Source organism: Sebastes fasciatus, chromosome 2, assembly GCF_043250625.1.
Source record: "Sebastes fasciatus isolate fSebFas1 chromosome 2, fSebFas1.pri, whole genome shotgun sequence".
NCBI lineage: Eukaryota > Metazoa > Chordata > Actinopteri > Perciformes > Sebastidae > Sebastes > Sebastes fasciatus.
Genome location: NC_133796.1, coordinates 3302518 through 3315839, shown reverse-complemented (window position 1 = coordinate 3315839; position 13322 = coordinate 3302518). Strand labels below are relative to the sequence as shown.

The 13322-nt window shown below is 34.6% G+C and overlaps 1 protein-coding gene across 8 annotated transcripts in view; it reads right to left on the bottom strand.

Annotated features, from left to right (window-relative positions):
- The window catches only part of herc1 (HECT and RLD domain containing E3 ubiquitin protein ligase family member 1), a 70591-nt gene extending 62066 nt beyond the window's left edge, over positions 1-8525 (bottom strand). For 7 of the 8 annotated variants that reach the window (XM_074658228.1, XM_074658277.1, XM_074658271.1 and 4 more), the window contains exon 1: positions 8297-8525. The gene's annotated coding sequence lies outside the window, so the exon portion shown is untranslated. The other variant, XM_074658236.1, reaches the window with a different exon arrangement.
- Between the last annotated feature and the right edge of the window lie 4797 nt (positions 8526-13322).

Sequence of the window (13322 nt, the reverse complement as noted above, 5' to 3'; positions counted from 1 at the left end):
TGCATGTGATTATCATAAAGTGGGCATGTCTGTAAAGGGGAGACTCGTGGGTACCCATAGAACCCATTTCATTCACATATCTTGAGGTCAGAGGTCAAAGGAACCCTTTTAAAATAGCCATGCCAGTTTTTCCTTGCCAAAATTTAGTGCAACCTTGGAGCGTCATTTAGCCTATTTCCTGACAAGCCAGTATGACATAGTTGGTACCGATGGATACCTTAGGTTTTCTAGTTTTATATGATGCCAGTACCTTCACTCTAGCTGTAAAACTGAGCCCACTACAACCTCCGAAAGAGCGAATAGCAGCTGGGCCCAACAGCGGCCGTCAGATTTTTAAAAGGTTAAGGTTGTTTTGGAGAATCAATATCGAATCGATATAGTATCGCACCACAAAATATCGCGATACTCATGTGTATCGATATTTTCTTACACCCCTAACGATATCTGCCCAATAGAGTAGGACTGTCTGTTGACTGAACATTTCAGATTACCAGTCTTATACTGTCCACCATGCTGCAGTAACTGTGATCTGAAAGCAGAGCACTTCTCTCAGTGAAACTACTCTGGTTAAATAAAGGTTTTAAATGCTTTATCATGTTACTCAAAAGTATTATTATTATTATAAAATTATATTTGCACACTGATTACATTCTATTTCATCACATTTGTCAGTTTACAAAGTTTAGCCATACATTTGATAAACTAACAGTCTGTATTGTAAACACCACACACGTGTTGACCTTTGCATAACAGGTCAGAGAAGTCCAAACTTCAAACAAAAAGTATGCCCATGCTCATAACGAAAGTAAAAATATGACACCAGTTGCAATCTAGACCTGGTTCTCTGTAGCCAACCCTTTATCTTGACATGAGGTACACCAGGTATTAAGATGTGATGAGTAAAGTGTGTGTTGTGGGTCAAAATTAAGGCCAACATCCCATCCAAATATGTTTATTAAAAACCCCAACTGGCATTCTCTAGTGGAAGAATATATTCAATACTCCTTGAGTAAAGGGGTGATAAGTAAACTCAACAAATTCTGACAAGGTTCAAATTGAAGTGTGTGTATGGGAGGGACTGAGGTGCTACGAATAATCTATCTGAGCAACCAAGCATTTTATACAGCAGGATTCACCAGCAATAATCATTCACCAGCACCAGCAAGACCTCTTTGGGATGAAGTCAACAAAAACTGAATATGCATTTTGTTACATAACCAACCACAGATTAGATCCCTCATAGATTTAATGTAATCAATGTAAACAGCCTATTATCTTACTGCTGAATAAAACCCCATTCAGACACAGCGTCTGCACTGATCTATTTGACTTGAGAACATTAACTGCAATAACCATCCATGGAAGAAGCATATGGATTGACAAGACGATGGATCTGCCGACAGACAGACTACTGCCGACTATCAGTCTGGCTACATCCTGTAAGGTTGAATAGAGTAACATACAACTCCAGGCTCAGACAGCACCTTGTAAGATTTTAGCAAATCCTATGCAAGGTATAGTAACCAAAACATAAGGTATAGTAACCAAAAGATAATGTATAGCAACCAAAAGATAAGGTATAGTAACCAAAAGATAATGTATAGCAACCAAAAGATAAGGTATAGTAACCAAAACATAATGTATAGCAACCAAAAGATAAGGTATAATAACCAAAAGATAAGGTATAGTAACCAAGGCATAGTAACCAAAAGATAAGGTATAGTAACCAAGGTATAGTAACCAAAAGATAAGGTATAGTAACCAAGGTATAGTAACCAAAAGATAAGGTATAGTAACCAAAAGATAAGGTATAGTAACCAAAACATAAGGTATAGTAACCAAAAGATAATGTATAGCAACCAAAAGATAAGGTATAGTAACCAAAACATAATGTATAGCAACCAAAAGATAAGGTATAGTAACCAAAAGATAAGGTATAGTAACCAAAAGATAATGTATAGCAACCAAAAGATAAGGTATAGTAACCAAAACATAATGTATAGCAACCAAAAGATAAGGTATAGTAACCAAAACATAATGTATAGCAACCAAAAGATAAGGTATAGTAACCAAAACATAATGTATAGCAACCAAAAGATAAGGTATAGTAACCAAAAGATAAGGTATAGTAACCAAAAGATAATGTATAGCAACCAAAAGATAAGGTATAGCAACCAAAACATAATGTATAGCAACCAAAAGATAAGGTATAGTAACCAAAACATAATGTATAGCAACCAAAAGATAAGGTATAGTAACCAAAACATAATGTATAGCAACCAAAAGATAAGGTATAGCAACCAAAAGATAAGGTATAGTAACCAAAAGATAAGGTATAGTAACCAAAAGATAAGGTATAGTAACCAAAAGATAAGGTATAGTAACCAAAAGATAATGTATAGCAACCAAAAGATAAGGTATAGTAACCAAAACATAATGTATAGCAACCAAAAGATAAGGTATAGTAACCAAAAGATAAGGTATAGTAACCAAAAGATAAGGTATAGTAACCAAAAGATAAGGTATAGTAACCAAAGTATAGTAACCAAAAGATAATGTATAGCAACCAAAAGATAAGGTATAGTAACCAAAAGATAATGTATAGCAACCAAAAGATAAGGTATAGTAACCAAAACATAATGTATAGCAACCAAAAGATAAGGTATAGCAACCAAAAGATAAGGTATAGTAACCAAAAGATAAGGTATAGTAACCAAAAGATAAGGTATAGTAACCAAAGTATAGTAACCAAAAGATAAGGTATAGTAACCAAGGTATGGCAACCAAAAGATAGGGTATTGTAACCAAAAAATAAGGTATATTAACCAAGGCATAGTAACCAAAAAGTAACCAAAAGATAAGGTATAGTAATCAAAAGATAAGGTATAGTAATCAAAAGATAAGGTATAGTAACCAAAAGATAAGGTAAAGATAAGGTATAGTAATCAAAAGATAAGGTATAGTAACCAAAAGATAAGGTATAGTAATCAAAAGATAAGGTATAGTAATCAAAAGATAAGGTATAATAACCAAAAGATAAGGTATAGTAACCAAAAGATAAGGTATAGTAACCAAAGTATAGTAACCAAAAGATAATGTATAGCAACCAAAAGATAAGGTATAGTAACCAAAAGATAATGTATAGCAACCAAAAGATAAGGTATAGTAACCAAAACATAATGTATAGCAACCAAAAGATAAGGTATAGCAACCAAAAGATAAGGTATAGTAACCAAGGCATAGTAACCAAAAGATAAGGTATAGTAACCAAAAGATAAGGTATAGTAACCAAAGTATAGTAACCAAAAGATAATGTATAGCAACCAAAAGATAAGGTATAGTAACCAAAAGATAAGGTATAGCAACCAAAAGATAAGGTATAGTAACCAAAAGATAAGGTATAGTAACCAAAAGATAAGGTATAGTAACCAAAGTATAGTAACCAAAAGATAAGGTATAGTAACCAAGGTATGGCAACCAAAAGATAGGGTATTGTAACCAAAAAATAAGGTATATTAACCAAGGCATAGTAACCAAAAGATAAGGTATAGTAATCAAAAGATAAGGTATAGTAATCAAAAGATAAGGTATAGTAACCAAAAGATAAGGTAAAGATAAGGTATAGTAATCAAAAGATAAGGTATAGTAACCAAAAGATAAGGTATAGTAATCAAAAGATAAGGTATAGTAATCAAAAGATAAGGTATAATAACCAAAAGATAAGGTATAGTAACCAAAAGATAAGGTATAGTAACCAAAGTATAGTAACCAAAAGATAATGTATAGCAACCAAAAGATAAGGTATAGTAACCAAAAGATAATGTATAGCAACCAAAAGATAAGGTATAGTAACCAAAACATAATGTATAGCAACCAAAAGATAAGGTATAGCAACCAAAAGATAAGGTATAGTAACCAAAAGATAAGGTATAGTAACCAAAAGATAAGGTATAGTAACCAAAGTATAGTAACCAAAAGATAAGGTATAGTAACCAAGGTATGGCAACCAAAAGATAGGGTATTGTAACCAAAAAATAAGGTATATTAACCAAGGCATAGTAACCAAAAGATAAGGTATAGTAATCAAAAGATAAGGTATAGTAATCAAAAGATAAGGTATAGTAACCAAAAGATAAGGTATAGTAATCAAAAGATAAGGTATAGTAACCAAAAGATAAGGTATAGTAATCAAAAGATAAGGTATAGTAACCAAAAGATAAGGTATAGTAATCAAAAGATAAGGTATAGTAATCAAAAGATAAGGTATAATAACCAAAAGATAAGGTATAGTAACCAAAAGATAAGGTATAGTAACCAAGGTACAGTATAGTAACCCAAAGAAAAGGTATAGTAACCAAAAGATAAGGTATATATCCAGACAGTAGTACATGAGACATCATGTGCCTCTGTGTCCTCTGGTGTCCTCTGGTGTCCTCTGGTGCTCCTAAAGGCATCTGCAAGGTTTCACAGAGGAAAACAACCAATCAGAGCTGATCTGGAGCCTGCCAGCAGCTGCTCAGAGACTGCTCGGCTCTGATTCGGTGTTTTTCTTCGGTGGAATCTTACAAATTTCATTGGAGCACCAGAGGACACAGACAAACCTGATTTTCCCACAGGTTATCTGTCTCATGTACTCAGGATATTCTGATAGTTTGAGCAAATAGGACAAAAAGTTATTGTATTAAAGTTACCAACTGAAGCTTTAAAGTGATGAATACATTAATGCACCAATAATTATTATTCAGTAATATAATAAACATTATTCTGAAATGGGCCATTCTGCATAATGAGTACTTTTACTTTTGGTACTTTAAGTATATGTTGATGCTAATACTTTTGTACTCTATACAGAACAGAGCTGCACGCTGTTGTTCTTAAGTTTGCTCCTACTTTGGCTGTTCAGGGTGATATGGGATGGACTCCTGGCTCAATAATGCGAAAATGTGAAATGATAAGACTGTGGAATTGTTTATGTCAGAATACATGGTCAATAAGAGTAAATCACATAATGCTCCATGGGCTACAGAACTTCATGCTAGTTTTGAGCAAGCTGAATTGCAATATATGATTAGTAATAGTTTATCATGCAGCATGAACACAATTAGAAGAAAGTTACTTGCTAGATTTGAAGAAAAATGGTTGGAAGATATATTGTTAAAACCAAAATTACGAACATAATATTCAAATCAAGCACAATTATGGCACTGAAGCTTATGTTATAGCAAACTTATCAAGGAGTCAAAGGTCTTTAGTTGCACAGTTAAGAAGAGGAATCCTTTCTTGAAATGAAATGTCTGTTCAAAATCCAGAAATGTTTTGGTGCTCGGATGATGACAAAATGGAACGGCTATTTAATCTTAATGCTTAGAAGTTGGATTCTTTTGTTTCTGAAGCTTTGGGATGTCAGGATGGCTTATTTGTTTAGTACTATTTGTGATTTATGCTGCTAGTTTCTGCCTTTGTCTTTTTCTTCATTTTCAAAATAATGGCATCTTGTAAGCCCATCTGGGCTGGGCATATTATTTATACATGACACAATAATAAAATAAAATAAAATAAAGACTTTTACTTAATTGAACCTCAGGTGTTGCTTCTCGCTTTACCCAGTCCTCGTATTAAAGGCTCCTATCAAAGAGAGCTGTTCAGTATTCTTACATTTGCTGCCCGGAAAATATATATCGCTTAAATGGATTGATGATAAACTACCAACATTTTAGGGGTGGCATAAACTGATATTTGTGCTAATACCAATGGAATATCTAACATACAGATTTAAATGTGAAATGGGTGATTTCTTTAAGACTTGGCCATCTTTCTTTAAATATGCTGTTAAAAGACTTAAAAATATTGTACTAAATGATCTGATGGATTGCAATATTGAAAATGTGCAAAGTGACATTTTTGCGTTGTAAGGTGATATTTATTTACTGACTTTTTGTTTTGTTTTCTTATTTTTCTTAAATTGTTCTGTTGTTAAATCACTGACGATTGTAATCAACTATAACAGACTGAGAGCCTCCTTATCCTTACACATCACACACATAGATGCTATGACATTTTCCACTACATATTTATTTGATTGTGTACATTTTGAGTATATTATGTGTTATGTGTACCATGTGTTGGGGATCACGGTCTGATGTTTAGTTCTTGTGGCCCGTGTGTGTTGGTGTAATGTTGGTTTTGTCTGTGTATAAAAGCGTAATAAAAATATTGTTGGAAAAAAACTGGACTGAACACAGGACCTTTACTTGTAACAGGGTATTTCTACACTGTAGTATTACTTTAAGAGTACTTCTTGCACCACTGACTACAGCCTGAGCTACTGTAAATCACCCTGTTTGTGCTGCATGCTTCCTTTCATGGTGCCTGTTCTGCTCCAGCTTCTAGTGAAGGTGGGTGACTTTCTTCAGACTCCTTCCCCGTGTTGACAGCCACACTGATTACACTGATTACACTGATTACACTGATAACACTGATTACACTGATTACACTGATAACACTGCAGCTGTTTAGGTGCTAGCTAGCTGTATGATAAGGCAGTTAGCAGCTAGCTAGCTACTGTTTATGTTAGTTAGCTAGCTACTGTTGATGTTAGCTAGTTAGCTACTGTTGATGTTAGCTAGTTAGTTAGCTACTGTTGATGTTAGCTAGTTAGCTACTGTTGATGTTAGCTAGTTAGTTAGCTACTGTTGATGTTAGCTAGTTAGTTAGCTACTGTTGATGTTAGCTAGTTAGCTACTGTTGATGTTAGCTAGTTAGCTACTGTTGATGTTAGCTAGTTAGCTACTGTTGATGTTAGCTAGTTAGCTACTGTTTATGTTAGCTAGTTAGTTAGCTACTGTTTATGTTAGCTACTGTTTATGTTAGTTAGCTAGCTACTGTTGATGTTAGCTAGTTAGCTACTGTTGATGTTAGCTAGTTAGCTACTGTTGATGTTAGCTAGTTAGCTACTGTTTATGTTAGCTAGTTAGCTACTGTTTATGTTAGCTAGCTAGCTACTGTTGATGTTAGCTAGCTAGCTACTGTTTATGTTAGCTAGTTAGCTACTGTTTATGTTAGCTAGCTAGCTACTGTTGATGTTAGCTAGTTAGCTACTGTTGATGTTAGCTAGTTAGTTAGCTACTGTTGATGTTAGCTAGTTAGCTACTGTTGATGTTAGCTAGTTAGTTAGCTACTGTTGATGTTAGCTAGTTAGTTAGCTACTGTTGATGTTAGCTAGTTAGCTACTGTTGATGTTAGCTAGTTAGCTACTGTTGATGTTAGCTAGTTAGCTACTGTTGATGTTAGCTAGTTAGCTACTGTTTATGTTAGCTAGTTAGTTAGCTACTGTTTATGTTAGCTACTGTTTATGTTAGTTAGCTAGCTACTGTTGATGTTAGCTAGTTAGCTACTGTTGATGTTAGCTAGTTAGCTACTGTTGATGTTAGCTAGTTAGCTACTGTTTATGTTAGCTAGTTAGCTACTGTTTATGTTAGCTAGCTAGCTACTGTTGATGTTAGCTAGCTAGCTACTGTTTATGTTAGCTAGTTAGCTACTGTTTATGTTAGCTAGTTAGCTACTGTTGATGTTAGCTAGCTAGCTACTGTTGATGTTAGCTAGTTAGCTACTGTTGATGTTAGCTAGTTAGTTAGCTACTGTTGATGTTATCTAGTTAGCTACTGTTGATGTTAGCTAGCTAGCTACTGTTTATGTTAGCTAGTTAACTACTGTTGATGCTAGCTAACTAGCTAACATCAACAGTAGCTAACCAGCTAACATCAACAGTAGCTAACCAGCTAACATCAACAGTAGCTAGCTAACTAGCTACTGTTGATGCTAGCTAACCAGCTAACATCAACAGTAGCTAACCAGCTAACTAGCTACTGTTGATGCTACCAAGCTAGCTAGCTTGGTAGCATCAACAGTAGTTAGCTACTGTTGATGTTAGCTAGTTAGCTAGCATCAACAGTAGTTAGCTAACTACTGTTGATGCTAGCTAGCTAGCTTGGTAGCATCAACAGTAGTTAGCTACTGTTGATGTTAGCTAGCTATCTTCCCTCCCCGTCACTCAGCTAGCATAAAAGCATCAACATACCTGATTATAAAACCCCGAGGTGTGACAGGTGACAGGTGAAGTAATAACCAGTCAACTCGTCAGAGCTGTGTCCTCACCTGTCTCTTCAGAGCTGTGTCCTCACCTGTGTCCTCACCTGTCTGAACCCTCTGCAGCTGGAGCTGTTCAGTGCTAGCTGGGTGATCTGCTGTCTCATAGCAGCTTAGCATGCTAGCTACAGTAAATAAAGCAGCAGCTCACCAGTAACCTGTCAAAGGCCTCTTCCTCCTCCTCCTCTTCCTCCTCCTCCTCCTCTCAGGGTGCGCTGTGCTGCTCTACACTAACAGTGCATCGCATAAACACATAAACACATAAACACGAGCAGTCCAGTCAGATATCCGTGATGAGGTGTTTACTGTGGAAGGAGACAGATCCTGCATGTTCCACCATGTCTCCGCCTCTCTCTCGCTCTCGCTCTCTCTCTCGCTCTCTCTCTCGCTCTCTGCCGGAGCTCCACTGCAGCCAGAGGACCAGAGACCAGAGAGCTGCTCTCAGTCTCAGACCCAACCCCTCACCGAGCCCCAGACCCAACCCAGGACCCAACCCAGGACCCGTCTGTCGGTCTACCTGTCTGTCTCTCTGACAGGCCTATATGTTTGTCTGTCTGTCTCTCTGCCTGCATGTACACTCACACAGTCATCATCACGCCCACAAAGACAAAAGAAACACACAAGTGCTGTCAGCTATAGTGTCCAACACTGCCATCTGTTATATGTCTTTATTATACGGTATGTTTTGACAGTTTCTGCTGCTATTGCATGGATTGCTCGATTAATTCAAATGTGAAATGTAAAATATAATAATTTGTAGGCTATAGTTCAATTATTATGGAGTCGTAGGAGTGCCATAATAAAGATGAGTAACATGTGTAAATATAAAGAGGAATAAATAAAACAATAGATGAGTAAATAAATAAATATGTAAATATGAGGAATAAACAAAAAAATATATAAGTAAATACAAAAATGTGTATATATAAAGACAAATAAATAAAAGAATAAATAAGTAAATAATAAATGTGTAAATATAAATAAGAATAAATAAAAGAATATTTAAGTAAATTAATAAATGTGTAAATATAATGAGGAATAAATAAAACAATATACAAGTAAAAATTTAAAGACAAATAAATAAAAGAATAAATAAGTAAATAAAAAATTTGTAAATATAAAGAGGAATAAATAAAAGAATATACTAGTGAATAAAAAAATGTGTAAATATAAAGACAAATAAATAAAACAAATAAGTAAATAAAAATGTGTAAATATAAAAAGGAATCAATAAAAGAATATATAAGAAATGTGGAAATATAAAGAGGAATAAATAAAATAATATATCAGTAAATAAATAAACTTTCCTGTCTGTCTGTCTGCCTGCATGTACACTCACACAGTCATCACGCCCACAAAGACAAAAGAAACACACACAGCGGTTTAACATGACAAGTGCTTTCAGCAGCAACACTGCCATCTGTTATATGTCTTTATTATACAGTTTATTCTGACACTTTCACTGCTGTCATTGCATGGATTGCAAGATTAATTAAAATGTGAACAATTTGTAGGCTACAGTTCAATTATTATGGAGTCGTAGGAGTGCCATAATAAAGAATAAATCTGTTAAAGAATAAGAAAATATAACTATAAAGAGGAATATATAAAAGAATACATAAGTAAATTAATAAATGTGTAAATATAGACAAATAAATAAAACAATATACAAGTAAAAATATGAAGACAAATAAATAAAGGAATATATAAGTAAATAAATAAATGAGTAAATATAATGAGAAATAAATAAAAGAATATACTAGTGAATAAAAACATGTGGAAATATATGGACAAATAGATAAAAGAATAAATAAGTAAATAAAAGGTGTAAATCTGAAGAGGAATAAATAAAAGAATGTATAATTAAATTAATAAATGTGGAAATATAATGAGGAATACATAAAAGAATATACTACTGAATAAAAATGTGTAATTATAAAGACAAATAAATAAAAGAATATATAAGTATATAAATGAATGTGGAAATATAATGAGGAATAAATAAAATAATAAACAAGTAAATAAAAAAATTGGAAATATAAAGACAAATAAATAAAAGAATAAATATGTAAATAAAAACTTTTTAAATATAAAGAGGAATAAACAAAAGAATATATAAGTAAATGAAAAAATGTGTAACTATAATGAGGAATAAATAAAAAAATATACCAGTGAATACAAAATGTTGAAATATAAAGAAAAATTAATAAAAGAATAAATAAGTAGATACAAATTTGTAAATATAAAGAGGAATAAATAAAAGAATATTTAAGTAAATAAATAAATGTGTAAATATGAGGAATAAATAAAGAAATATACTAGTAAATAAAAAAATATGGAAATATGAAGACAAATAAATAAAATAATAAATAAGTTAATAAAAATGTGTAACTATAAAGAGGAATAAATAAAATAATATATAAGTAAATAAGAAATGTGGAAATATGAAGACAAATAAATAAAAGAATAAATAAGTTAATAAAAATGTGTAACTATAAAGAGGAATAAATAAAATAATATATAAGTAAATAAGAAATGTGGAAATATAAAGACAAATAAATAAAACAATAAATAAGTAAACAAAAATGTGTAAATGTAAAGACAAATAAATAAGTAAATTAATAAATGTGTAAATATAATGAGGAATAAACAAAAGAATATACTAGTAAATAAGAAATGTGGAAATATAAAAAGAAATAAAGAATAAATAAATGTGGAAATATAAAGAGAAAAAAATGATTAATTTATTTTCACATTTAATTATTTTTGTATGTACATGATTCTGTCTTTTTTGTATAATTTTAATTATTTAGTATTTATTTATTTTGATATAATGTCAATACAATGTATTCCTTTATTTTTCCTTAATCTTTTCCCTAATGCTTTTGCTTTTTCCTTATTGCTTTTGCTCTTCCTTGATAGGCGAAGCTGTCAATCAACTGGCTTTGGGCGGGTCTTCCTGCAGTCAGGAAGTCGATTCCTGCACACATGAACCGACATGAACCGATGCTTTGAGAAGCCTGAGAACGCCTTGAGCGAATTTCTTCAAATTTGGCACAAACATCCACTCGGGACTCAAGGATGAACTGATTAGATTTTGGTCATCAAAGGTCATAGGTCAAGGTCACTGTGACCTTACGTCCCTCCCATTCCCGTGATATCTCAGGAACACTCCATAGATCTCAGGCTCCCTCCATCAATTAAATATGTATAAAAAGAAAATAACGCAAGTAAGAAATGAGAATCCAAAACACAAACTAGTTAAAACATAGGGATAAGATATAAAATCAATTTTGTGGTACACAGGTTTACAGTAATTGCAAAATGAATAAACTGTAATATAAACAGGGATGTAGTAAATGGACCTCTATATTGTTGTGTTGTTTCCGTTTTTGCTCTTGTGAATGTTTCTTGTTCTTAGGTCTATATATGTGTCTGTATAAGTGACATATAGGTCCAGCAATAAAGAAGGGGTTAATGGAAATCCACTCAGTGGTGACATGATGTATGTCAAGTGGTGTCTAAAGTGTGTTTTGTGGTTATCTTGGCAGTGCAGACACAGAGAAGCCCAGCCAGCTCCCTCTTTATCTAGGAAGCAGATCCTGTTTTTTTAAATATTTTTTTGTTTACGCCTGTTTTGAGGAAGCTGACATTAGAGAGTATTTTCTGTATCTTTGTTTCCATTCTGGTGTTGTGGATGATGCCATAGAAGGAGGCTAACAGCTTCAATATTGTGAGTTGTCTTATCACCAGTGGCTCCTCTCAGCAGAGGTCTAAATTCTTTACACTGCAACACTTGACTAAAGCCTCAGCCTCAGCCCTGTGTATGCTCGTTCACCACAATCTGTAGTCATGCCTACTAGAGATGTGACCTCTGCACATAAACATTTAGAAAGGTTATAAAATCGTACGTACATAAAGTTGCATGATTGATTTTTGGCCAGAAAAACCCTCACATATTATCACCCGTAGACTTTATATAAAGATGGATGACATGACAGCTCCCAAAAGTGAAGCCAGAACATCTGGATCGCCCCCTGGTGGCTGGCTGCAGTATAGGTCATAAACCCCGCCTCCTCCATGTTAGCAGATGGGACATGAACCAAACTAAAAAGTCAAAGTACACGTCAAATACATTTTTCCCAAAGATGGTTTCTGTCATTTAATGCCCGGTTCAGACTACACGATATCAACCCGATTATAGCCCAACACGGCCATTGTAGGGGATCGGGAACGATAAATGGGTGTTGTGTGAAAATCGATCCTCTTATCTTGTGTAGTGTGTCATGGTACACGACAACCGACGCCACGTCTGGGACGCCCACCGCCACCCTTTGCGTTGACCAATCAGGTGCTCTCTCCAACGCTCAGTCGCAGTCAGGTCACTTGGTAATAAACAAACATGGCGAAAAGGAGGAGGGATGCCGAGTTTGCTGCTGTCACGTGGGACAACCAAACTGACCGAAGTATTGACAGCCCCGTACCGTCCTCTCTGTGCCACCCAGGAGCGCATCCACAACCGTTTTTACTTTCTTTTCTTTTTCTTTTCGCAACACAAGACCGCCAGCATCACACACAACGCTTCTGTCGCCATGATTGACAGTTGCTTCAACTGCCTCCCCGATGACGTCTGAACTCGCGCATGATCGTGGAATACGACGTGCCGTTATTGGTCGTGGTCATACGTGTAGTTTTGCCAGTCACCCGACCAAGACACTGCAAGAGTTTATGGCGCTGTGATCGTTAGATCTGACATGGTGACCATCGTCAAAGACAAAAATATCATGTAGTCTGATCCCGGCATTAGGTGGTTCTTATCACGCTGATGTATGTTCCAAGTGTTCACTACTGATCACTACTGCGCAGACTCTGGCAGAAATGAATATGGATTAGATCAGATGATGCTAGGCTGATATGTATGAAATCAGGTAACTGTCCGTCAAACCAATGACATGATTTTTGAATCACAAGGCCCGGCATGTTGGAGACGATTTCTCCACACTGTAGTTCCAAACACACAATACTCACCTTCCTTATAGTTCTGGTTCGGTCTGATGATGTTCATTTAGTAAATGATGGTCCCATTTAGAGTCGGGGCTACCTTGTGATTGACAGGTCGCTACCACCTCGTTGTCCGGTCTGGGAGTTTGCATTTCTGATCATTTACAAAGAATGTT